Source organism: Leopardus geoffroyi, chromosome D1 (genome assembly GCF_018350155.1).
Source record: "Leopardus geoffroyi isolate Oge1 chromosome D1, O.geoffroyi_Oge1_pat1.0, whole genome shotgun sequence".
NCBI lineage: Eukaryota > Metazoa > Chordata > Mammalia > Carnivora > Felidae > Leopardus > Leopardus geoffroyi.
Window position 1 is genome coordinate 98,569,317 of NC_059329.1, and position 25,293 is coordinate 98,594,609.

Sequence of the window (25,293 nt, forward strand, 5' to 3'; positions counted from 1 at the left end):
GCCTGATTAGAAAGAATGGGACCCTGAGATTCTCATGAGGCTGCAGGCAAGACTGGGCAGGACTGTAGTCATCTTGAGGTTTAGCTAAGACTGGAGCATCTGCCCAAGCTCATTCTCATGACTTTTGCAGGCCTTAGAAGATCCTTTTCCAAGCTCATCCCTGCAAGTGCTGGTAGGCCTTTGTACCTCTCTCCCTGTGTCCTGATTATCCTCTCAACATAGCAGCTGGTGATAGAAGGGAAGGAGGAAGGCAGGGAATGAGAGTGGGAGGGCCCCAGGGAGTCGCCCAAGACAGAAGTCATGGCCTTTTTGTGCCCTAATCTCAGATGTGCCATCCCATCCCATCTGCCATTTTTCTATGCAGCAAACCACTAGGTCCAGTCCACACTCAAGGAGAGAATACATGAGTGGGTGTAGTGCCAGAGGCAGGGGTCATTGGGGACCACCTTAGAGGCTGCCTGCCACAATCTGACATAGACATTGTCAGGTTCCGGAGATAACATTTTCCATACTTGAAGACATTGTGGCAACCTATTTACTTAGTGACAAAGAAGACTGTCAGCTCTTAGCAGAGCCCAGACCAAGAAAGGGCTCTTCAGCAGGTGCAGGCTGTGGCGCAAGTGACCCATCACAGGCATCTATGATGGGAAAAGACACTGTATGGAGTGTATGGCATGTCTCAAAAAGAGTCACAAAGTAGATCCCTAGTATTCTGGATCAAGGTCAAGCCATCTATAACAGAGGATTGTATATCCCATTCAGAAAACAGCAACCTGTGTTCTACTGAGCCCTGGTAGACACAGAGCACTTGATTATGGGACATTAAGTGACCGTGAAGCTAGAGATCTCCATCACAAGCTGGGTGTATCAGACTCACCAAATCATAAAGTCATTTGGGTTCAGAGCTCTCCGTCATTAGATGGAGGTGGTATCCAGGATCAAGCCTGGGCAGAGCATGAGAGAATAAGTAAGCTGCATGAGTAGGTGGCTCGGCCTCCCATGTCACTTCCCACTTTTGCACCAGTACCTCTCCCTCAGTTCACACCAATGGCCACATGGGGAATCATTTACGGTCAGCAGATGACAAAGGGAAAAGGCTGAGCGTGGGTCACAGATGAGTCAGCTCAGTATGTGGGTGCGAAGTGAAATGGACCATGGCTGCATATAGCCCCACTCAGTGAGGGGTGGGGGAAGGTGGTGGTACTGAAAGGTAACAGTGAAAGGGAAATCCTTCAATGCAGAGCTTTATTATTTTTTAAGACTTTATTTTTAAGTAATCTCTACATCCAACGTGGGGTTTGACCTTACAACCCTGAGATCGAGAGTTGCATGCTCCACCAACTGAGCCAGCCAGGTGCCCAGGTACAGACTTTGGATGGTGCACCCAGTCCTTCACCGTGTACAAAGAAAAATGGCCTTAGATTTAGACTACATAGTGACTCATAGGCAGATGTGACTGGCTTGATTAGTTGGTCAAGGGTCTGGAAGGAAAAAGATTGGAAGATTAGGAACAAACTGATCTAGGAAAGTGGTAGGTAGATGAACCTGTGAGACTGTGCATGAAGTGTGAAGACCTCGCTGCATGTTAACAGCCATCACAGGTCATCCACCATGTAAAGGACACCAAACAATCAAGTAGGCAGAATTTCACAAGTAGTTGATGTCAGCTAGCCTCTACCACTAGCCACCCCAATACTGGCATGAACAGAGTAGCCATAATGGCAGGGACAGAAGCTGTGCATGAGCCCACAGCCAGGCCAACCTCACTACGGCTACTGCCAAACATCAACCTACCATCAATAGAGACCAACACTGGGTACCTTACATGGCCCCATCCTTCCAGGAAAGCAACCAGAACTTGATGGAAAACTGATTACCTTATAACCCTTCCACTCTGATAGGGGAAGCTGACTAGAATTAACAAATATTCCATGCATGAATTTGTCTGACTACAAGGCCTCAAGGAACACCACTTTCTGAGAGTTTACAGAATGTCTGATACACTGGAACAGCATCTCACATAATGTTGTATGACACCAAAGAGCCCATGAAGGAGGTATGGCTGCAGATGTATGATCACAGGATCCCCTGGTCCATGATATACTGCACCACCCAGAAGCTTCTGGCCTCACGGAGTAATGGAGTGGCCTTTTGAAAGCACAGCTGAGGTACAGCTTGGAGAAAATGCCCTGTGAAGATGGAATGCCATCTTTCAGGGTATAATTTAGACCCTAAATCAATGACTGTTATATGGTGCTATGTCCCAAGTAGGTAGAATATGTGGGTCTGGGGAGCAAGAAGTAGGAGTGGCCCTGCTTATCATTAGTCCCAGTGACCTCAACTCTAGGAGCCTAGGGGTCTTGGTTCTTAGAAGGTCCCTTCTATCAAGGATGCAGTAATCCAATTAAATGTTAGGCTACCCTATCACTTTAAGTTTCTTGTGCCAACAGACCAGGGGGCAAGAAAGGGATCATCATATTGGAAGGGGCAATTGACACTTACCATCAAAAGGAGGTGGGACTGCTATTGTAGAATGAAAGCAAAGAAGATATTTGACACCAGACGATCACTGGGACACACTCTATGTCTCTTCAAACTCTATGTCCAACATCAATAGTAAATGGACAAATGCAGCAACCACAGCCTGAGGCCAAGTAAGCTGCCTAAACCAGCAGAGGTGCTGAGGGTGAGGGGAATCTGGAATGCACAGAAAGGAGGCAGCAAGGAATATAAGTAGCAGTCTGCAGAGTCAGAGCAGTTTTTTGTCCTACAAACTTTCTCATCTATGTTTCCCCAGAAAGAGACTCCTGGAAAGCTTCTGAGGAGGCAAACCAACTATATTAAGCAAGTAGATCTGAGCACAAGGGGTGGACTGTATGAGACATATGACCCTTTCCCGTTCAGGGCTGAGTGTTGGCTGCCGACCACTCACAGTTCAGTTCCTCTCCAGGCACTGTCCTCCATCAAAGGAAGCTGCTTTGCTCAAATTTATGTCCTCTCCCTACAGGCAGCCTGCATCTAGTGACTTGCTAATGGGAGGTAAAATAATTCAGCTCACTTTTCTTAACTGTGACAACTCTGCAGGGCCATCCCAGCTCCAGCACCGCCCCACAATCTGCCGACACCTCTGTTGTAATAGTTCCACTCCCTCTGTTTAAGGGTGTCCGACACCCTTCACAGGTGCTCCTGAGAGCACTCCCATTTCCTGCAAGCAAATCTCTGCTTCAATGTCTGTCTCCCATGGAATCTAACACTTCTACCCAGAGTCATTGTAGGAATTAAATGAATTAGTATCTGGAAAGGGTTTAGAATAGTGCCTGACACAGAGTAAGCACTGCCTAAGTGCTTATTGTTGCTACTGTCACCAATATTGTGTAGCGTCCTGCCCTCATTCCTTAAACCTAGGTTAGTTCTATTATTTCCTCAGATCAGAATCTTCCACTGTGGGATCCATGTACCACTGGTGATGTTTGAAGTGACTTTAGGTATTTTAGGAAGTATCCTGACAAACACCTTTTATTTGTTGTGAATTAACTTTTGTTTTACCTTTTATTTATTTTTTAAATGTTTATTTATTTGGGGCTCCTGGGTGGTTCAGTCAGTTAAGTGTCCAACTTCAACTCAGGCCATGATCTCATGGTTCGTGGGTTCAAGCCCCAGGTCAGGTCTGTGCTGACAGCTCAGATCCTGGAGCTTGCTACAGATTCTGTGCCTCCCTCTCTCTCTCTCTCTCTGCCCCTCTCCTGCTCATGCTCTGTCTCTGTCTCTCTCTCAAAAATAAACATTGAAATAATTTTTTAAATAAATGTTTATTTATTTTGAGAGAGAGAGAGAGAGAGAGAGCATGAGAGAATTGGAGCGGCAGAGAGAGAGAGGAAGAGAGAGAGAATCCCAAACAGGCTCCCTGCTGTCAGCGCAGAGCTGGGCGCAGGGCTCCATCTCACAAAGTGTGAGATCATGACCCCAGCCAAAATCAAGAGTTGGATGCTCAACCCACTGAGCCACTTAGGTGCCCCTATTTTACTCTTTATTTTGAAATAACTTCAGATTCACAGGAGGTTGCAAGGAAATGGACAGGAAAGCCCCATGGATCCTACTCCAAATCTTCACCAACATTAACATCTTACATACAAATAGTACCATAGCAAAACCAAGAAATTGGTTTTAGTAAAATCCATAGAGCTTATTCAGATTTCATCAGCTTTATATGCACTCATGTGTGTGTGAGATATGATAAAACCATGATTTTATTATAAAAATGATAATTTTACCATTATGCAGTCTTGCATAACCACCACCACAATCAAGATACTCAACTGAACCATCACCTCAAGAATCCTTTATGTTAACCTTTTATGGCCACAAACAGGCTCTTTTTCCCATCCCTAAACTCTGTTTTTCATTTCTAAAATTTTGTCATTTCAAAAAACATTATATCGATGGAATCACACAGTATGTAACCTTTGGGATTGGCTTTTTTCTCTCGGTATGATTTCTTTCAGGTTCCTCCAAGTTGTATTTATCAGTTCATTCTTTTTACTACTGAGTAGTATTCCATGGTATGGATGTACCACAAGTGGTTTGATCATTCACTTACTGAAGGACATTTGGGTAGTTTCCAGTTTTTTGGCTATTACAAATACAGCTATTACCAATACATGAACATATGAATGTTCATGTACAAATTCCTGCATGAAAATAAGTCTTCCTTAAATGCCCACAAGTTAAATGCCCACAAGTATAATTGCTAGGTTATACAGTTAATTTTCGGTTTTGAAAGGAACTGGCAAACTATCTTCCAGAGTGACTTTACCATTTTATATTTGTACCAGCAATGTATGACTGATCTCAAAAGCATTTGGTGTTATCACTATTTTTCATTTTAACTGAATTTACTTTTATGTATATTACCATTTTATTTATTTATAATATTCTTATATTTATGGCAAATAGTATTTGTTTTGCTTTTATAGCGGTGATAAAAAAATTTTATTTAAAAATGAAATGGGGGGTCACCTGGGTGGCTTAGTCAACTAAGCGTCCAACTCTTGATTTTGGCTCAGATCATGATTTCAAGGTCTGTAAGATTGATCCCTGAGTAGGACCCTGTGCTGACAGTGTGGAGCTTGCTTGGGATTCTCTCTCTCTCTCTCTCTCTCTCTCTCTCTCTCTCTCTCTCTCCCCTCTCCCCCTCTCTCCACCACTCCCCCATTTGTGCTCTCACTCTCTCTTTCAAAAATAAATTTAAAATTAAAATTAATAATAAATAAAATAAAATTAGGTCTTAAAAAGTAAGTTGTATCAAAGGAAAATATGAAGTAACAGTTCCAGTGTATATGTTGATGGCAAAAATCATGAACTTGGTGCATAAACGTGTGAAGTTCAGGAAGCTCTACCAGGATTTATCTGCATTATGGGTTAAATAGGTTTTTTGTGGCCCAGCCATTTTGTTTATATACAAAATATTCCAAATAATTGATCCACAGTAAAATTTTGGAACACACAACAGTATGTTGGAATCCATTCCCCCTAACTTATATTGCTTCATTTTTTCAGAGTATGTTCCATATTATCTACTGAATGGGAAACTCCACAAAGACAAGGATTCTGTCTTCTACCTCTTATAAGTTAGCACTTAATACATCAATAAGTGCTTTGTGATTACTTAAATGCATGGTAAGAATTCCTAGGAATATTGAAATTGCTTTATTATGACAGATTGTTACATTGGCAGCCCCCAATGAGCCATGCCTCTTGGTAGTTGAGCCCTTGAGTAATACCTTCACAGTAATACCACACTGACTCTATACTTATCCAGAGCCTTTGACATTAGCAAGTGTGACACAAGCAGAGGCTTGATAAGTGCTTGCATGTCAGGGCTTGTCCTCTTGGAATTCTCCTTCCTGGAATGCAGCTGCCATGTGGGAAGATAGTCCAGCAAACTATCCTGCTGGAGAGAGAGAGAGACCACATGGAAATGCATAAGGCCACATATGGAGAACCAAGGTGCCCAGTCAAGTTCTCAACCACATTCGGTGGTCAACCACACGAGTGACCCTCACTAGCAACATGTGGGGTAGAGCTACCCAATCAGGCCACTGAATCATGAGAAATATATCACTTCTGTTGTAAGCCATTAATCTTTGGCATGGTTGATTATATAGCAATAGATAACAGATACACTTATGCTGCCCAGGCTAGGGGAAGGAGATGCTTTCACAACTGGTAGTGAATCGATGACAATGGGTTTTGGACAGTTGTAGAAAACTGAGAAGACACAAGCAGAGGAAAGACAAAAAGAGGACAGGAAAGAACCTAGTCAGGATGGGCTTATTTTTAAAGTTCAGGATTTTAGGAGTGCCTGGCTGGCTCAGTTGGAAAAGCATGCAACTCTTGATCTTGTGGTCTTGAGTTTGAGCCCCATGATGGGTGCAGCAATGGCAAAAAATAAATAAATAAACTTTAAAGTTCAGGATGTTTAAATCAAGGAGCTATAACATTTAATGGCCTAAATTTCCTCATGATCACTTAGGCCAGGAATGGCTAATAAGCAACCTGAATACCTTCTCTCTCCATTTCCAGGCCCATGGCAGACATCACCAAGTGATCACAGAACTCTCTCCTCAGGAACTTAGCATAGTCTCTGGATCTCTCTCAGCACACCTTCCTGACCGCCACTAAGCAATTAACCAGACTTGGCACAGGATGTAAAACCAATCTCCATCTCCAACGTCTACCATTATTTTACTCACAAATGATTCTAGGACCTAAGAGATTTATTTGTGGATCTAGTCACAGAGCTGAAAAGTAGCAAAGGTAGGACTAAGCATCCAGACTCCCGAAGAGCTTTGAAATTGGTCACATCTGGGTTTAAGGCCAGGCTCTGACACTTTTTACTTAATGTGATCTATCTTAGACAAGTTAGTTAACTTCTCATTGTTTCGATTTCCTCATCTATAAACAGGGATAATATATCTTTTAAGTGTTGAGCATTGGAGAGCTCCTTATGTTTTTTAAGTTTATTCACTTAAGTAATCTCTACACCCAGAGTGGGGCTTAAACTCACACCCTGAGATCAAGAGCCACACACTCTCCTGACTGAGCCAGCCAGGCACCCCAACAGGGGTAATATTTTTACCTCACAAAGTTGCTGTGAGAGTTAAATAACTTCATATATTTTATGTAAAAACACTGACCACAATGCCTGGCATGCAGTGGGCTCTCAGAGTACAGTGTCTTTCCAACAAATAGCAAGGAGTGCTTGGAAGAGACAATTTAGTGCTTTAAAACTGACTCATAAGAATGAGCAAAGGAAAATTCAACATACTCTGTCCATAGCAGAGAAGATACTCTGTCCATAGCAGGTGGGCATCAGAACCAGTGGGGAAAGAGGCGCCTGGGTGGCTCAGTCGGTTAAGTGTCCAGCTTTGGTCCAGGTCATGATCTTGCAGTTCGTGGGTTCGAGTCCCACATCAGGCTCTATGCTGACAGCTCAGAGCCTGGAGCCTGCTTCGGATTTTGTGTTTCCCTCTCTCTCTGCCCCTCCCCTGCTTGTGCTCTGTCTCTCTCTTTCTCTCTCAAAAATAAATAAACATTAAAAAATTAAAAAAAAAAAAAAAGAACCAGTGGGAGGGCCGAAAAGTAGAGAAGCAGCAAGTGGGCAGGGGGTGCCTAAGAGAAATATCTCTGCTCTCTGTGTGTTGGAGGTAGCAGCAATGAATCCTCCTTTTATCTACCAGTGCCACTCTCTACTCCATGATAATTGTCTAATAATTTTGCCATTTATCTAAAATATGGTAACAGGGACATGAGAACATGCCACTGAAGCCCTGGCTATCACAAAAGTTTCTCAGCAAAGCAAAAGTTGTTCTCCCAAGTTTGGGTCTCATTCTTCCTGCCTGGACAACTCCTGTAGCTGCATTAAGATACCCTGAGCCTCCTTGCTCTCTCTCCCCAAGTCCTTGAGGAATACCCCCAAAGCTCCACTCACATCTCTCCCCAACCTGCCCTTTCATTTGCTTAAGGGCCTTGCCAGGCTGTGAGGTCCCAGGTGAGAAGGCACTCACTAATCCATTGACCAAGAAAAGAACCACAGTGCACTTACTGACTAACCCTAGTTCATCTTGAAGAGGAGGGTCCCAGTCTTGCTGGAGGAGGCCAGCCTTCCCACAATTCCTCCCTACTCTAGGCAGGATTATTTGGTTGCAAGCAACAGAAATAAACCTTGGCTAACTTCAGCAAGGGGGTGTATTCGGAGGATGAGACCAGCTCACATAATCAAGAGACAGCTGACAATGAGGCTGGTGGAGCTGAGAACAATGACATCCTGGAGTAGGAGCCAATCAACCATCTTGTTAGAACACTGTTACCTGCTTCTTTCACAACATTATTTTATCTTTCTGCCATTCTGGTGAAGATCCCAAGTCCTTGAATCTGATTGGCTTGGCTTGAGCAAAATGCCCTCTCCTTTGCCAACTTGATTGACAGCCCAACTGAGACTGCAACCAATGGGGCACAAGTAATTGTACCAAACTGAAAATGGCTTTGTTACCAAAAGAAGGAAGCAGAATGGTGGACCCAAAAGTTGGATAGTGTGGCCAAAACTAACACATGTCTAAAACACCCCCCATTTTCTCCCCCACTTACATAATTCACTTAGATTCCAGGTGCTGTGTATGAATAAAAGTTGGCAGAACTGTAAACCGAAGCTGGGCATAAACCAGCTGAAGGAAACTCGGTTGGAGAAGAAATTGGGCTTTTGGGGTCAGAAGACCCAAGGTCTTGTTCCAGCACTGCTACTAATTGTGACCTTTGTTTCTCCATCTAAGCAATGAGATAAGCAGTGATCTATCCAGCAGGTCATTATAAACACCAAAACAGATAATGTACTTCAAGGCACTTTGAAGGTTGTTAAACATGCAAACTTGAAGGACTGTTACTGGCCTGTCTGGGTTTTTATAATTTATTTTACAGATTGCATCATATCAACTACTTAACCTGAGATTGTGTTTGGCCAGAAGCAGTGCAGTTCTGACCTTAGCTGGCAGATGCGCTGCAGTGAAGCCAGATGAAGGAGAGATAGCCCTGCAGGTAATGCAGTGGGCAGTCTTATTTCAACCTACTTTGCAATGCAATGATCTTGAGGAAATATTAGGATGCAGTTCATAGAGAGTTCTTACCAACTCAGAAAAATCAACTCCAGTGAGAGCCAAGAAATAGAAAACTGCCAGGGTGTAGGAAATAGCCATTTGGAAGAATGCATCAGATATTCAATATTCAACACAGAATTGAGTGGCAATGTAGCATAGTCGCTCAGAACACGAGCGTTGAGTCATGAAGACCTGAGTTTGAACTCTAGCCACGTCCCTTGCTTCATCTTTACAAGCATGGTAATAATCCATTCAACAAATATTTATTGAGGACTTATTAAATGCCAGGTATTATTTTAGGCACTGGTCATACAATAGTGACCAATATAGATTTAAAAACCTTGCCCTCATGGACTTTACATTTTATAAACAACAACACAAAAGTAAAATGTATGGTATATCACATAGTGATCAACGCTATGGAGAAAATAAAGCATGGCAGGAGGCCAGTGGGTGATTGGGGAAGAGCCATTGTAATCTATAGGATGATCAGGGAAAACCTCGCTCTGATGGAAACATTTGAACCAAGAGATAAAGGAAGGGAAGAACTGGACTAGCCAGATGTCTGAGGGAAGACTATTCCAGACAGAGAGGATAGCAAGTGCAAAGGCCTGGTCATGAGAGAACAACTGGATGCACCAAGGTGGCCAGGAAGGTAGGAGGTGAGTCTGTAGCTGGAGAGAAGATGGACGTCAGAACAGAGTATTGGAGATGGGTCCAATACATAGGGCCTGATACTTCGGCTTTTACTCTGAGTGAGATGGGGAGCCACTGGAAGGTTCTGAGCAGGAAAGTAACAATCTAATTTAAATTTTGAAAGCTAATTTGAGTTGCTGTGTGGTGGACAAGAGCAGAAGAAGAAAACTGATTAGGGAACTATAGCATAAATCCATGTGAACTTCTAGTTTCTGGCCCAGCATGTAAAGAGCTTGGAAGTTGCCACTCTGTCTTAACAATCAGTAAAAAGCTGAATACATTGAAAAAGCAATGATCCTTCTTAGATCTGTCAGAGAAATCAGGTCTCAGGACAAACCACCGCTGCCAAAATTTGGGGAGACATACAGGTGAAACAATACAATCACAACTCATCAGAGCAGAGATCACCAGCAGAAACCTTATGGGAACCAGTGCTCAGGTAGGAAAACCTATACTTTGACAAACTGCTGGAGGCTCTGTGTGGACAAGTCTGAAAGTTAAAAACTCCAGGAGGACCATGTCTCTGAGGGGTACCCACACTTTTGTGAGTTTTACCTCCAGGAATTCAACCAGGTTCTCATAGTAAATGTTGGAGAAAAATTCCCTCCGGCTTCTGGCATGGGTTAAGGAAAAAAACATCTGATATATGCCAGAGTATTGTGTTCTTCTGAACGAGGCTTTCCCTCAAGAGAAACTGTTTTACTAGAGCCTAAACTATGGGAGATTTTCCAAGAGCCTAACCAACACATAGGAAGGGAAATACTCAACTCCAGCCTCTCTAGCCATCCTGTCCTACTTAAGGCAGTGAGGGGCTAAGAAGCACTTGTAAAATTCAGTCTAAAGGTACAAGCTCAATAAAAGACTAAGAACTAATCACAGAACTTTAGAACACTTTCCTCCTCCCACAGCTACATACTACAGTTCCTTTTACCTCTTACATTATGTCCAACCATCAAGAAAAAAAAATTACAAGGCATACTAAAAAGCAAAAAACACAGCTTGAAGAGATAGAACATGCATCAGATAGAACATGAACCAGACTCAATGGTGGTAGGGATGCTGAAATTATCAGACTGGGAATTTAAAACAACCACGATTAATATGCTAAGAGCCCTAGTGGATGAAATAGACAGCATGCAAGAACAGATGGGAAATGCAAGCAGAGAGATGGAAGTTCTAAGAATGAATCAAAAAGAAATGCTCTAGAGATTTTTTTTTTTTAAAACCGTAACAGAAATGAAGACTGTCTTCAATGGGCCCACCAGTAGATTGACATAGCTGAGGAAGGAATCACTGAGCTTGAGGGATCTCCATAGACACTTTTGAGATTGAAAAGTAAGGAGGGGTGCCTAGGTGGCTCAGTTAAGTGCTGATTCTTGATTTCAGCTCAGGTCATGATTTCATGGTTCGTGAAATGGAGCCCTACATGGGGCTCTGCACCGGCAGCATGGAGCCTACTTGGGATTCTCTCTCCCTCTCTCTCTCTGTCCCTCCCCTGCTCGCTCTCTCTCTCAAAATAACTAAATAAACATTTCAAAAAATATATTTAAAAAAATAAAAAAGGAAAAAAAAGACTGGGGGGGGCGGCGCCAGGGTGACTCAGTGGGTTGAGCATCCAACTTTGGGCTCAGGTCATGATCTCACAGTTCATGGGTTTGAGCCCCATGTTGGGCTCTGCACTGACAGCTCACAGCCTGGAGCCTGCTTGAATTCTGTGTCTCCCTCTTTCTGTCCCTCCCCTGCTTGTGCTCTGTTTCTCTCTCGCTCTCTCTCTCTCTCTCTCAAAAATAAATAAACATTTAAAAAAATAAGGAAAAAAGACTGGGAAAAAAAAACAGGACAGAATATCCAAGAATTGTGTGACAACTACAAAAAATATAACATACATGTAATGGGAATAGCAGAAGGAGAAAAACAAGAGAGAAAGGAAAAAGGAGAAATATTTGAAGCAATAATGAATGAGAATTTCCTCAAATTAATATCAGAAACCAAACCACAGATCCAGGAAGCTCAGAAGGCATCAAGAAGGATAAATGCCCCCCCAAAAAAACCCACCCCAAAACAAAACCAAAACGCTGTACTTACAGCATGTTATACTAAATGCAGAAAATTGGAGCATCTGGCTGGTTCAGTCAGTTAAGCATCTGACTCAGCTAAGGTCATGATCTCACAGTTTGGGAGTTCAAGCCCCACATCAGGCTCTCTGCTGTCAACACAGAGCCTGCTTTGGATCCTCTATCTCCACCTCTTTCTGCCCCTCCTCCATTTGTTCTCTCTCTCTCTCTCTTTCTCTCTCTCTCTCAAAATAAATAAAACTTTTAAAAATTCAGACAATCAAAGGTAAAGAAAAAAATTTAGAAGAAAAAAAAACACCTTACCTATAGAGAAGCAAAGGTAAGAAATACATCCAACATCTCTTCAGAGCAATGCAAGTAAGAAAAGAGTAGAATGGGGCACCTGAGTGGCTCAGTCGGTTAAGCGTCCGACTTCAGCTCAGGTCATGATCTCATGGTTCATGAGTTCGAGCCCTGCACCGGGCTCCGTGCTGACAGCTCAGAGCCTGGAGCCTGCTTCGGATTCTGTGTCTCCCTCTCTCTCTGCCCCTACCCCTGCTCATGCTCTGTCACTTTCTCTCTCAAAAATAAATGAATGTTAAAAAAAATTAAAAAAAAAAAAAAAGAAAAGAAAAGAGTAGAATGCAATATTTAAAATACAGGGAGAAAAAAAACCCCTCACCAACGTAGAATTCAGTACCCTATGAAATTATCCTTCAAAACTAAAGGGGTTTATATTTGTTGCTAGTACATTTGCCTTGCAAGAAATATTAAAAGAAGTTCTTAAAGAAAAGAAAAATAAAATGGGTCAAAAATTTATATCTACAGGGTGCCTGAGTGGCTCAGTCAGTTAAGTATCTGACTCTTGGTTTCAGCTCAGGTCATGATCTCATGGTTCATGGGTTGGGCCATTTGTTGGGCTCCTTGCTGACAGTGTGGAGCTTCCTTGGGATTCTCTCTCTCTACCTTTCTCTCCGTCCCTTCCCTCTCTGCTCATTCTCTCTCTCTCTCTCTCTCTCTCAAAAATGAATAAATAAATGTTTTTTAAAACACCTTACACCTACAAAAATAAAGGAAGAGCATGGGAGAAGGAACAAGTGAAGGTAAAAATAAGAATGTTTAATTTTCTTATCTTAATTGATCTTACACAACAGTTTGCTCAAAATAATAATAGCAACAATGTTTTCAATTGTGTAGGTGTGTATGTGTGCTCACATGCTTATGTGTAAGTAAAGGGATGACAGCAATGATGCAAGGGATGAGAGGAGGGAATTAGAACTATTTTGTTATTATAAAATACCTGCACTACCAATGAAGTGGTACAGTGTTATTTGAAAGTGGAATTGGATTAGTTGTAAATATATATTGCAAACTCTAGGCCACTAAAAGGGGTAAAAAAAAACAAGTATAACTGATATGCTAAGAATGAAGAGAAAATGGAATCATATAATATACTCAGTTAAAACCACAAAAGGAAGAAAAGTAAAAGACAAAAATAGGAACAAAGAAAAAGAATAGTAAATAACAAACAGTAAAAAATATGGTAGCGATTAATTCAACTATGTCAATCATCACTTTAAACATCAATGGTTTAGGGGCACCTGGGTGGCTCAGTCAGTTGAGCGTCTGACTTTGGCTCAGGTCACAATCTCATGGCTCGTGGGTTTGAGCCCCGTGTTGGGCTCTGTGCTGGCAGCTCGGAGCCTGGAGACTGCTTTGGATTCTGTGTCTCCCTCTCTCTCTGCCCCTCCCCTGCTTGTGCTCACTCTCTATCTCTCTCTCTCTCTCTCAAAAATAAATAAATATTTTTAAAAATGTTTAAAAAATCAATGGTTTAAATAAATGAATTAAAAGGCAGGGATTGTCAGAGTGGATCAAAAAATAAGACTCAACAATATGTTGTCTACAAGAAACCAACATTAATATAAACACATATATAGATTAAAAATAAACAGATGGGGAAAGATATACCATACTAACACTAATCAAAATAAAGCAGACATAGCTATATTAATTTCAGACAGAATAGACTCCAGAGCAAAGAAAGTTATCAGGGAAAAGAGGAGCACTATATAAAAGGGTCAATTCTCCAGGAAGACATATCAGTCCTTAGTGTATACATACTTAACAGTAGAGTGTCAAAATATGTGAGGCAAAAAACGATAGAACTGCAAAAAGAAATAGATGAATCCACTATTATGGTTGGAGATTTCAACACTCCTTTATCAGAAATGGACAGATCCAACAGGCTAAAAATCACTACTGTTGAACTCAACAGTGCTGTTGAACTCAACAGCACCATCAATCAACTGTATATAATTGACATCTATAGACTACTTCATCTAGCAACAGCAGAATTCACATTCTTCTCAAGTTGACACGGAACATTCACCGATATAGACCACATTCTGGAACATAAAACACACATTAACAAATTTAAAAGAACAGAAATCATACAGTATCTGCTCTGAGACCACAGTAAAATTAAACTAGAAATCAATTATGGAAAGATAACTGGAAAATCCTCAAATACTTAGAGATTAAACAACATACTTCTAAGTAACACATAGGCTAAAGAAGAACTGTTGAGAGAAATTTTGAACTAAATAAAAGTTAAAGTACAACATATTAAAATTTGTGGCATGCAGGAAAAACAGAACTTAGAGAGAAATTGATAGCATTGAGTGCATGTATTAGAAAAAAAAGAAAAGATCCAAAATCAATCATCTAAGCTTCCACTTTTTAAAAACCTAGAAAAAGAAGAGCAAATGAAATCCCAAGTAAACAGAAAGAAAGAAATAATAATAATTAGAGCAGAAATTAATGCAGTTGAAAATAGGAAATCAATAGAGAAATCAACAAAATCTGGTTCTTTGAAAAGACAAATAAAACTGATAAGTCTCTAGCCAGGCTATGTAAAAAAAGAGAGAGAGGATACAAATCAGAAATGAAAGAGAGGACATCACTACAGATCCCATGGACAGTGAGAAGATAAGCAAAGGATATTCTGAATAACTCTATGCCCACAAATTTGATAACCTAGATGAAACAGGCTAATTATTTGAAAGAATCTGCCAAAACTCACACAAGAAAAAATAGACAATACAAACAGGCTTATGAATATTAAGGAAATCACATCAGTAAGTGACAACCCTCCAAAACAGAAAGTAGGCTCCTATGGATTCACTGGTGAATTCTAGTAAACATTTAAGGAAGAAATTATACTAATTCTGTACAATTTCTTTCAGAAAATAGAAGCAAACCCATTCTGTGAGGCTAGCCTTACCCCAATACTAACACCAGACAAAGACATTACAGAAAAGAAAACTACAGATCAGTATCTCTCATGAACACAGATGCAAAAGTCCTCAACACAGTATTAGCAAGTCTAGTCCAACAATGTATAAAAAGAATTATACACCAAGACCAAGTGAGATTTATCCCAGGTACACAAGCTTGTTCAACAATCAAAAATCAATTAATGTAACCCATTACATCAATAGGATAAAGAAGAAAAGTCACATGATCATATTGGTAAACAAAGGAAAAGTATTTGACAAAATCAAACACTCATTCATGATAAAAACTCTCAGCAAACCAGGAATAGAGGGGAATCTTCTCAACTTGATTAAAAATATCTTCAAAAAACCTACAGCTAATATCATACTTAATGGTAAGAAACTGGAAGATTTCCCAGTAAGATCCGGAATAAAGCAAGGATGTCCCCTCTTGCCATTCCTTTTCAATATCATACTAGAAGTCCTTACTAATGTAATAAGACAAGAAAAGGAAATTAGGAGGGAAGAAATGAAACTCTCTTTGTTTACATATGACATGATTGTCTATGTAGAGAATGAAATATTCAACAGCAACAAAAAACTCCTGGAACTTATCATCCATTACAGCAACTTTTCAGGATACGATGTTAATATACTAAATTAATCACTTTCCTATGTACCAGCAATGAACAAGTAGAATTTGAAACTTAAAACAAGATACTTTTTATATGAGTACTCTTCAAAAATGAAATACTTAGGTGTAAATCTTACCAAAATGTGTACAAGTTTTATATGAAGTACATATAGGAGGAACAAAACAGGGAGCCAAAAAGTATACCTGCATAAATATAGTCAACTGATCTTTGACAAATAAGAAAAGGCAATACAAATGGAGAGAAGATAGTCTTTTCAACAAATGGTGCTGAAACAACAGGACATCACATGACAAAAAATTGAATCTAGACACAGACCCCCACACCCCTCTCAAAAAGAAACTGGAAATGGCTCATAAAGTAGCTGAAGGCACATTAAAAAAAAAAAAAAAAAAGAGATTATAGGGGCGCCTAAGTGGCTCAGTTGGTTAAGTGTCTGACTTCAGCTCAGGTCATGATCTCACGGTCCGTGAGTTTGAGCCCCGCGTTGGGCTCTGTGCTGACAGCTCAGAGCCTGGAGCCTGCTTCAAATTCCATGTCTCCCTCTCTCTCTGCCCCTCCCCTGCTCATGCTCTGTCTCTTTCTCTCAAAAATAAATTAAAAACATTTAAAAATATTTTTAAAAAGACTAGAGACCTAAATAGAAAACACAAAGCTATAAAATTCCCAGAAGATAACATGGGAGAAATTCTAGATAATCTTTGGTTTAACGATGGCTTTTTAGATACAACACCAAAGGCACGATCCATGAAAGAATAACTGACAAACTGGACTTCATTAAAATTAAAAACCTCTGCTCTGTGACAGACACTGTGAAGAGAAGCCACTGTCTGGGATATAATATTTGCAAAACACATGTCTGATAAAGACTATTATCCAAAATATACAAAGAGCTTTTAAAACTCAACAATAAGAAAACAAACAACCTGATTAAAAATGGGCCAAAGACCTTAACAGACATCTCCCCAAAGAAGATATACAGATGGCAATCAGCACACGAAAAGGTGCTCCACATCGTATGCCATTAGGGAAATTATAATAATGAGATACCACTGCTCATCTATTAAAATGGCCAAAATCCAGAATACTGACAATATCAAACACTGCTAAGAACCCCCATCACTACTGATGGGGGTGCAAAGTGGTACAGCCACTTTGGAAGACAGTTTGGCGGTTTCTTATAAAACTAAACATACTTTTTTCTTTTTTTTATTTTTTTTTTAGAGAGAGAGAGAGAGTGCATGCAGGATAGAGGGGCAGAGGGAGAGAGAGAGAGAGAGACAGAGAAACTTAAGCAGGCTTCACATTCAGCTTGGAGTCCGACATGGGGCTCAACCCCACACCCTGGGATCATGACCTGAGCCAAAATCAAGAGTCAGACACTCAACCAACTGAGCCACCCAGGTGCCCCCAAACTAAACATACTCTTACTATACGATCCAGCAATCACACTCCTTGGTATTTACCCAAAGGAACTGAAAACTTATGTCCATACAAAAACCTGTTTAGAGCAACTTTATTCATAATTACCAAAACTTGGAAGCAACCAAGATGCTTTTCAGTAGGGATAAATCGTGATACATCCAGACAATGGGATATTATTTAGCAGTAAAAAATTATCAAGCCATGAAAAGACACAGAGGAATTTGAGCTGTATATCACTAAGTAAAAGAAGCCACTTTAAAAAGGCAACATACTGTATGACTCCAACTATATGATGTTCTGGAAAAGGCAAAACTATGGAGGCAGTAAAATGATCAATCAATGCTTGGGGCACCTGGGTGGTTCAGTCGGTTGAGTGTCCCAATCTTGATTTCAGCTCAGGTCATGATCCCAGGTCATGGGATCAAGCCCTCCATCAGGTTCCATGCTGAGCGTGGAATCTGCTTGGGATTCTCTCTCTCCCTCCTTCTGCCCCTCTCCCCCCTCCTCTCTCTCTCCCCCTCTCTTTCTCTAAAATTAAAAAAAAATTTTTTTTTTAATAATCAATGGTTTCCAGGAGCTGGGGGAGGTAGGAGGGAGGGATGGATAGGCAGAGCAGAGAGGATTTTAGGGCAGTAAAATTATTCTGTATGATACTCTAATGGGATATATGTCATTACACACTTGTCAAGACCCACAGAATTTGAATCACCAAGAGTGAACCCTAATGTAAACTGTGGATTTGGGGTGACAGTGATGTGTCAATGTAGCTTCATTAATTGTAACAAACATACCACTCTGCTGAGGGATGTTGATAAATGGGGGAGCCTGTGGAGGCAGAGGCAGGAGGTATAGGGAAACTCTCTGAACCTTCCACTCAATTTTGCTGTGAATCAAAAACTGCTCTAAAAAATCAAGTCTGTGTTTTAAAAATCCTGTTGATGGCAGCTGGGGCAAAAGTGGTACCTTTGGAAGTGGGGAGAAGGGGTTAGATTCCGGGTATATTTTCAAAGAAGAGCCAACAGAATTTTTTTTAACATGTATTTATTTTTGAGAGACGGAAGGAAACAGAGCACGAGTGGGGGAGGGGCAGAGAGAGGGACACACAGAATCCGAAGCAGGCTCCAGGCTCCGAGCTGTCAGCACAGAACCCGACGAACTCACAGACCTCGAGATCCCGAACTCATGGGACCGCGAGATCATAACCCCAGCTGAAGTCTGATGCTCAATTGCTCGATCGACTGAGCCACCCAGGCACGCCCCAGAAGAGCCAAGAGAATCGCCAACGGATTGGTTGTGCAACATGAAGACAAGAGAAGAATCAGTACGCGGCCTCTGCAAGACGCCGTAAGACAATGACTTCGTACGATGACAAGCGCATACTAGACATCAGGCAAATATCAAAATCCCCTAAAATCTCAGAAGAGATGATGGTCCTCCACAAGGCAATGTCTTCATTAGGTAACTGGTGGGGGTAGGGCTCAAGACAACCAAAACACTCGAAAGTAGAGGGTGGCTAAGCTCTAGTCAACTCCAGTAAGCCCTCTTTTGTATGCAGTATTTTCTTGTGGTCAGCAGCTCAGTTCTGGAGAGAGGAGATAAAGTACGAACAGAGAAAAAGAATGATTCATCCCAGGACCAGTACATGATAATAACTCCACAAGTAACACTTATTACTAATCACAGTGGCAATACTAGCTAGATGGGTGGAATGCCATGTGCTATGGAAGCCATGTGCTAGGCCAGCATCTTCACTGTAGTGTCACAGCCTGAAGCTTGAGGTGAAGATCTGTGTTAAGGTGTGAAAGAAAGCCAAAGGATTAGTGCTCTAAACATTGACTGTCAATTCCCAAAGAATACAATTCTACTCTAGTTGGAAATTTCCTATCATCTTTCAGGCCACCACTATGGATTAGGCACAGTGTATTTCTCCAGTGCTGAAATTAGCCCAGCAAGATAAGTATTTTGTGTCCATTTTACAGATGGGAAAAGTAAGGCTTACACAAGGGGATCACTAGCTAAGGAGTTGCGAACCTGGGTTCAAACCCAAGCCTGTGTGTCTCCAAAGCTCATGTACATACCACCCTGCCTCACTTCTGTTTTGCTAACAATAGCCAATCTTCACTGAGCACCTACCTTGTGCCAGGCCCTGGCATATATTAATATGAACTATGACCATCCCTACCTTACAGATGAGGAAATTAAAGCCTAGAGAAGTTAAGAAACTCGCCAGAGACCCCCCTCCCCCCCACACACACACACACACTTCAGCTGGCCAGTTGGGACAAGGCAGTGCGGTTCAAGGTTGCAGGGTCGATACTCATATGTCAAAAAAAAAATTTTTTTTAAGGTAATAGTGATATATGCTAATGGTAACTTTTAGAAAATACAACAAAGAAAAAATAAGTATTACCTATAATCTCACTGTTCTGAGATAACCATGATTATCATTTTGGTGGATAATTTTTTCATCTTTTTCCTACACATACGTGCATACACATGTTTTACAAAAATAAGATTATATTATATGTGCTTTTAACCCACCCTTCACTCTATGATGTAATAATTTGTTGTCAACATCCTTCTGCTTGAAGTGTTTCCCACAATGGTGATTTGTTACTCTCTTGGGTCATGTATCAATTTGAAAATCCATAGAATCCTGCCCTTCCACCAGAACATGCCTGCATACACATACACATGCATGATTTGGCATTTAATTACAGAGATTCCCTGAACCATGGACCCTGAGAGCCCCATCATTTCAAATGCCCAAATAATATTCCATCATGGAAGGATGCCCCGTAAGTTACTGAGCCAACCCAAGGCAGTCCCCTATGGTTGGACATTTAGGTTATTTCCAATTTTCCACTATTATAAACAATGTTGCAATGACTACTCCAATAGATAAATCTTTGAGTATGGCCCTATCTATTTCCGTGGGATCAATTCCAAGAGCACAATAATTTTTAGGGCTTTTGATAGTATTTCCAAATTGCCCTCCATTAAGGTTGTATCTATTTACGCTCCCGCCAGCAGAGTCGAAGAGGGCCATTTCCCCACATTACTGCTCACATCCGGTCTTATAAAACACTACATTTTGTACCTTTTTAACCCTGCCTCACAACTTCTCTTTTTCTTTTTGCTGTCTTGGAGACAGTGATTTCTGACTCAAGGAACTGGAAACAGCAGCCTTTGGGGAAGACTCCAGGTTGAGAATTGCTGTCTTTCCCTGCTACAATAAAGCCCCAAAGGCTGTGGTTTCCTAGATTCTGCAGAAGACACTCCTTTGCAGATCTCTTTGCCCTTGTCTTTGGTAGGAAAAGTGTCACTAGGCGAGAAGAAACGAACAGGCTAACCTTTTAAAAAAAAAATCTTTTTAAAAATGATTTTTAAACATTTCTATTATGAAATGTTTGTCCCCAAAGGAACCAGGAGGATTCCTTTTAGTAGATCTTAAAATTCATAGATAAGTAATTCTGTAGTGTGACTGCTCCTTCTCTCCCACTTTAGACAGCCAAATCTGTCCTGATGTATAAAATTTGCTGGGGGAAAAAAAAATGAAGTTTGGCCCATGAGGCTGGTTATAAGGAGAATTCTTTTTGCATATAGTAGGCACTCAATAAATGTTTGTTGAATTGCACTGGAAGACTTGGACACGCACCCTGGAGGAATAGGGGATTTCGTGTACGTGCTTAACTGCTAAAGCTTTCATTAACTGTGGCAGTGTTAAATACAGTCGATACTAATGAGGGGGAGTGGTGACCCGAATAACACCAAAACAGAGGGAAATCCCAGATCAACTCTATTTAGACTTGAAATACAGTCCATGATTTTTTTTTTTCCTGTAACAGATGTACCTTTCCAATTCTGGTTGGCTTAGGCGAATATTACAATGAGCTTATCTCCCTGAGCCCACAGAGAGAGACTGTGCAAGGCAGCCATCGGGCTAGATTTAACAGTCCGCAAAGAAATCTCAATATGGACATATTAGGTGATATAAAAGAATCGTTATTAATTGTGTTAACTGTGATATTATTTTAGTTATAGAGGGATATGTTCTTCCTTTTCTAAAGGTGCACACTGGAGTTCATAAATAAATAACTAAATAAACAAACAAACAAACAAATCAATAAATAAAAGTCACCATGGACAGTCTGCAAAAGGGATAACAAAGATTTGGCCATATTATGGAAATAACTACAGTTTCCTGGAAGTTGTTTGTGCAAACCAGTTTAGATATATTAACGCAAATCCTTACAAGAAACCTCTGCAGGGAAGGTAATGTTTCCGCCCTGATTCTGCATCAGGGAACGCTCCCCCCATCACTGGATACTGTAATGATGAAACCGACAGTCAAAGCATCCTGCCCTCCTGCCCAGAGGGTGGTGTGGGACCCAGACCTCTCCTGCAGCCCTCACCCTGCACAGAGGAATTCTCAACCCAGTGATGAAAAGCCCTGAACACCACTCTGAAGAGTTCATCCCTCAGCCCTTCCTGAGGCGAGAGGCTGGGGCTTTTCTGCCCATTCTGTGACCTTCCCCCGCTCAAGGCAGCCACAGTTGGTTTCCATTGCATGCAACCAAAGAATGCTGGCCGGCAGAGAAATCTTATCTGATTCACCCCAGACTGCCCAGCTCAGTAAATGGCCAAGCGAGAATTTTGAACCCAAGGCTAATGTCACAGCCCCAGGCCACTTCTCAAAGGATGTGCACAAAGGGTTAAGTTCATGTGCCTTCCAAGTCCTGACTTTCCCCTTCTCCGCCATCTGCCTCTTCCCTATAAAATTCTTGCATACCTACTCTATGCCCTGTCTACCTGCAGGGCTGGAACAATACATCACTGGACTGATGTAACTACCCCTCCACATCGGGTACCCGGCGTTAATTCAGTGAGTGCTTTAATCTGAAGTCCCCTGAACTAGCAAGCTATCGCTGCTACTCATCCCACCTCTTTACAACGTTTTAAAACAACACTGCAGCGGAGGCAAGAACAGGTCGTCTGGTCCAACCTCCTGCCTCAAAGAAATCCTGCCCTAAGATCAAATAAAATTCAGTCACCTGACAGGAGTCACTTTTGCCCCCACCATTATGAGACGCCTACTGGTTACTGTCAGCCTTAGGAAGCACCCTGTGCTATTCTAATACAGGATGCACACATCCTAAAAGGACAGACTGGAGCACAGAGCGTCAGAGCCTCGGGGGTAGTGGGGAGCCCACAGGCTCTGCAGTCACAGAGACACCTCTCATAACTGGTGTATGAGCTTCCTTCCTAGATGGTTTCCTCATCTATAAAATGGGGATAATAATAGTACCAACCTCACAAGTTCTTGAGATGCTTGTATCAGATGAAAAAGTTAAACTACCTCATACACTGTAGGAGCCAACAATGCCAGTGCTTCCCTTCCTAAAGAATTTAGGACAGTTGATTGCTTATTCCTATTTTTAAAGATCTCCAAGGAAGGAGAAACCATAGCATCCCTTGGTAGCTAGTGCCAGTGTTTCACAACCCACTTAGATGATGTGTGAATATAGCACAGAGGCCCACATCCAAGGAGCCTGGCAGAGGCTGGGAGGCATGCCAAGCAGCTTGCTGGACCGCTACCCAATCCTATCCCTTCCCCCGCCATTGCCTCCTAAATATATATATTAGCTTAGCCATCCTTCACGGGCCAACCTCCTTTTGGAAACCCTGTCTGATAATCTCCTCGTTTGAAATGTTTTCGGTCTTCTAACCACTATAACACCTGTTGGCTGTAACATGCTCCAGCCATTTATGAAGAACAGGCTGGTACTGTAACTATTTAATTGTGTAGTTGGTTAATTCAATAAATATATATCAAATGCCCACCTGAAATGCCAGACAACATCCTAGGCACTGGGCATACAGCAATGAATAAAACAGATGAGGTCCCTGCCTTCATGAAATTCACATTCTAGCAAGAAGGAAGTTGATAGAAATTAAGTATAGAGTATGTCAGTTGATCAAAAGCGCACTGGAGGAAATTAGAACAGGGTTGAGGATGGGTGACCATTCCTTGTAAAAAGGAATGGCAGGCCCACCTCATACTAACTCCCTCTCATTCCCTGTGCCCCTAGGCAGGCTTCCCCAGTTCGCCACATTCCTTCGAGCCCCAGGACCTTTGCACACTCCTCTTGTCTGGAATGCTTGTCCCTCCCTACCTCACCTGGTTAACTCTTTTTGATGAGGTTATATTTGAGCAGAGACTGGAAGGAAGGTAGGACACTACATACATGTGCTTGGTTTCTCTAGGAATATATGCTCCTGGAGGGTAAGAGAAGGCAGTGGGGAGTAGTGGTTAGAAATGTTAACTCCTGGGGCACCTGGGTGGCTCAGTCGGTTAAGCGTCCAACTTTGGCTCAGGTCATGATCTCGCCGTCCATGAGTTCGGCCCCCACATCGGAGCCTTTTTGTGTGCTTTTTATAAAACAAACAAACACACTTAAAGAAAGACATTAAATGAGATAGTGTAGATAAAAGTGCCTACTATCTCACGATCATTTTAAAATTAGTTTTCTTGGGGCGCCTGGGTGGCGCAGTCGGTTAAGCGTCTGACTTCAGCCAGGTCACGATCTCGCGGTCCGGGAGTTCGAGCCCCGCGTCAGGCTCTGGGCTGATGGCTCAGAGCCTGGAGCCTGTTTCCGATTCTGTGTCTCCCTCTCTCTCTGCCCCTACCCCGTTCATGCTCTGTCTCTCTCTGTCCCAAAAATAAATAAACATTGAAAAAAAAAATTAAAAAAAAAAATTAGTTTTCTTGGGGTGCCAGGGTGGCTCAGTCGGTTAAGCTTCTGACTTCGCCTCAGGTCATGATCTCATGGACTGTGGGTTCGGGTCAGGCTCTGTGCTGACAGCTCAGAGCCTGGAGCCTGTTTCAGGTTCTGTGTCTCCCTCTCTCTCTGCCCCTCCCCCGCTCACGCTCTGTCTCTATCTCTGAAAAACGAATCAACCTTAAAAAAAATTAAAAGAAAAAAAAAGAAATGCTAACTCCTGGGGCGCCTGGGTGGCTCAGTCGGTTGAGCTTCCGACTTCAGCTCGGATCATGATCTCACGGTTCGTGGGTTCGAGCCCCACATCGGGCCCTGTGCTGACAACTCAGAGCCTGGAAACTGCTTCGGATTCTGTGTCTCCCTCTCTCTCCCTGCCCTTCACCACTCGTACTGTCTCTCTGCTTCTCAAAAATAAACATTAAAAAAATTCTTTTTAAAAGAAAAAGAAATAAATGCTAACCCTTGAGTTAGATCAATGGGCTCAAACCCCTGTTCACTCACCCCAGTTGTGTGACAAGTTCCTAACTTCCCCAAGTCTCAGTCTCCTGGGAAATGGAGACAGAACAGTATTTATCTCACAGGAATATTGTAAAGGTTCAATAAAGTCATGAATGTACAGTGCTGGGCATCGAAGATGGATTTGCCTTGAAGGTAATGAAACTTCAGGGGTTTACCCACCCCCCCCACACACACACACACACATACACACACACTTGCATGAGCCCCTTGCAACGCCCTTAGAGGGGCCTGGTAATGAGTTTACATGATCATGTGTTTTTGTAAAATATGTTAACAACAATTGGTTAAGACTACTGTCTCTTTCCACTTTGACTTCCCTTCTGTCATACTTCTCACGTCAGATGGCATTGGAAAGGACACGGGCCTCTTGCATTCATGATTCAGATGGTGAACCCAACCATCCTCCCCAAGAGGTGAGGAGACTGGCCTTCCCAGGATGTGGTCAGGTTCACCATCTGAGGATCGTTCCAGAGTGTGGAGGGCTGTGGGCAGGTGCTGATGGAGCCCACATACCACTGCCCCACACCTGGAGAAGGAGGCTTTGGGGAACAAGACAGCACACCCCCATGGAACCCCCAACTCTAAAGCCTCATGCTGAGACCTCAGGACCCTCTGGGGACTTCCTGAGTCTTCATCCAGAGCCAGCCTCAGGGTCTGGCGGTTCTTAAACTGAAAAGCTCTTGAAATCTACACCCAGCATGGGAATAAGCTGGTTTCCCCTCCTAAGGGCTGAAAAC

General features: G+C 42.1%; 1 long non-coding RNA gene across 1 annotated transcript in view; it reads right to left on the minus strand.

Moving 5' to 3' along the window:
- Positions 1-18,449: 18,449 nt before the first annotated feature.
- Positions 18,450-25,293, minus strand: part of LOC123602265 — a 44,121-nt gene continuing 37,277 nt past the window's right edge. Inside the window, exon 3 of the long non-coding RNA XR_006714429.1 lies at positions 18,450-18,837. This is a non-coding gene — a long non-coding RNA (uncharacterized LOC123602265). The remainder of the gene's footprint in view (positions 18,838-25,293) is intronic.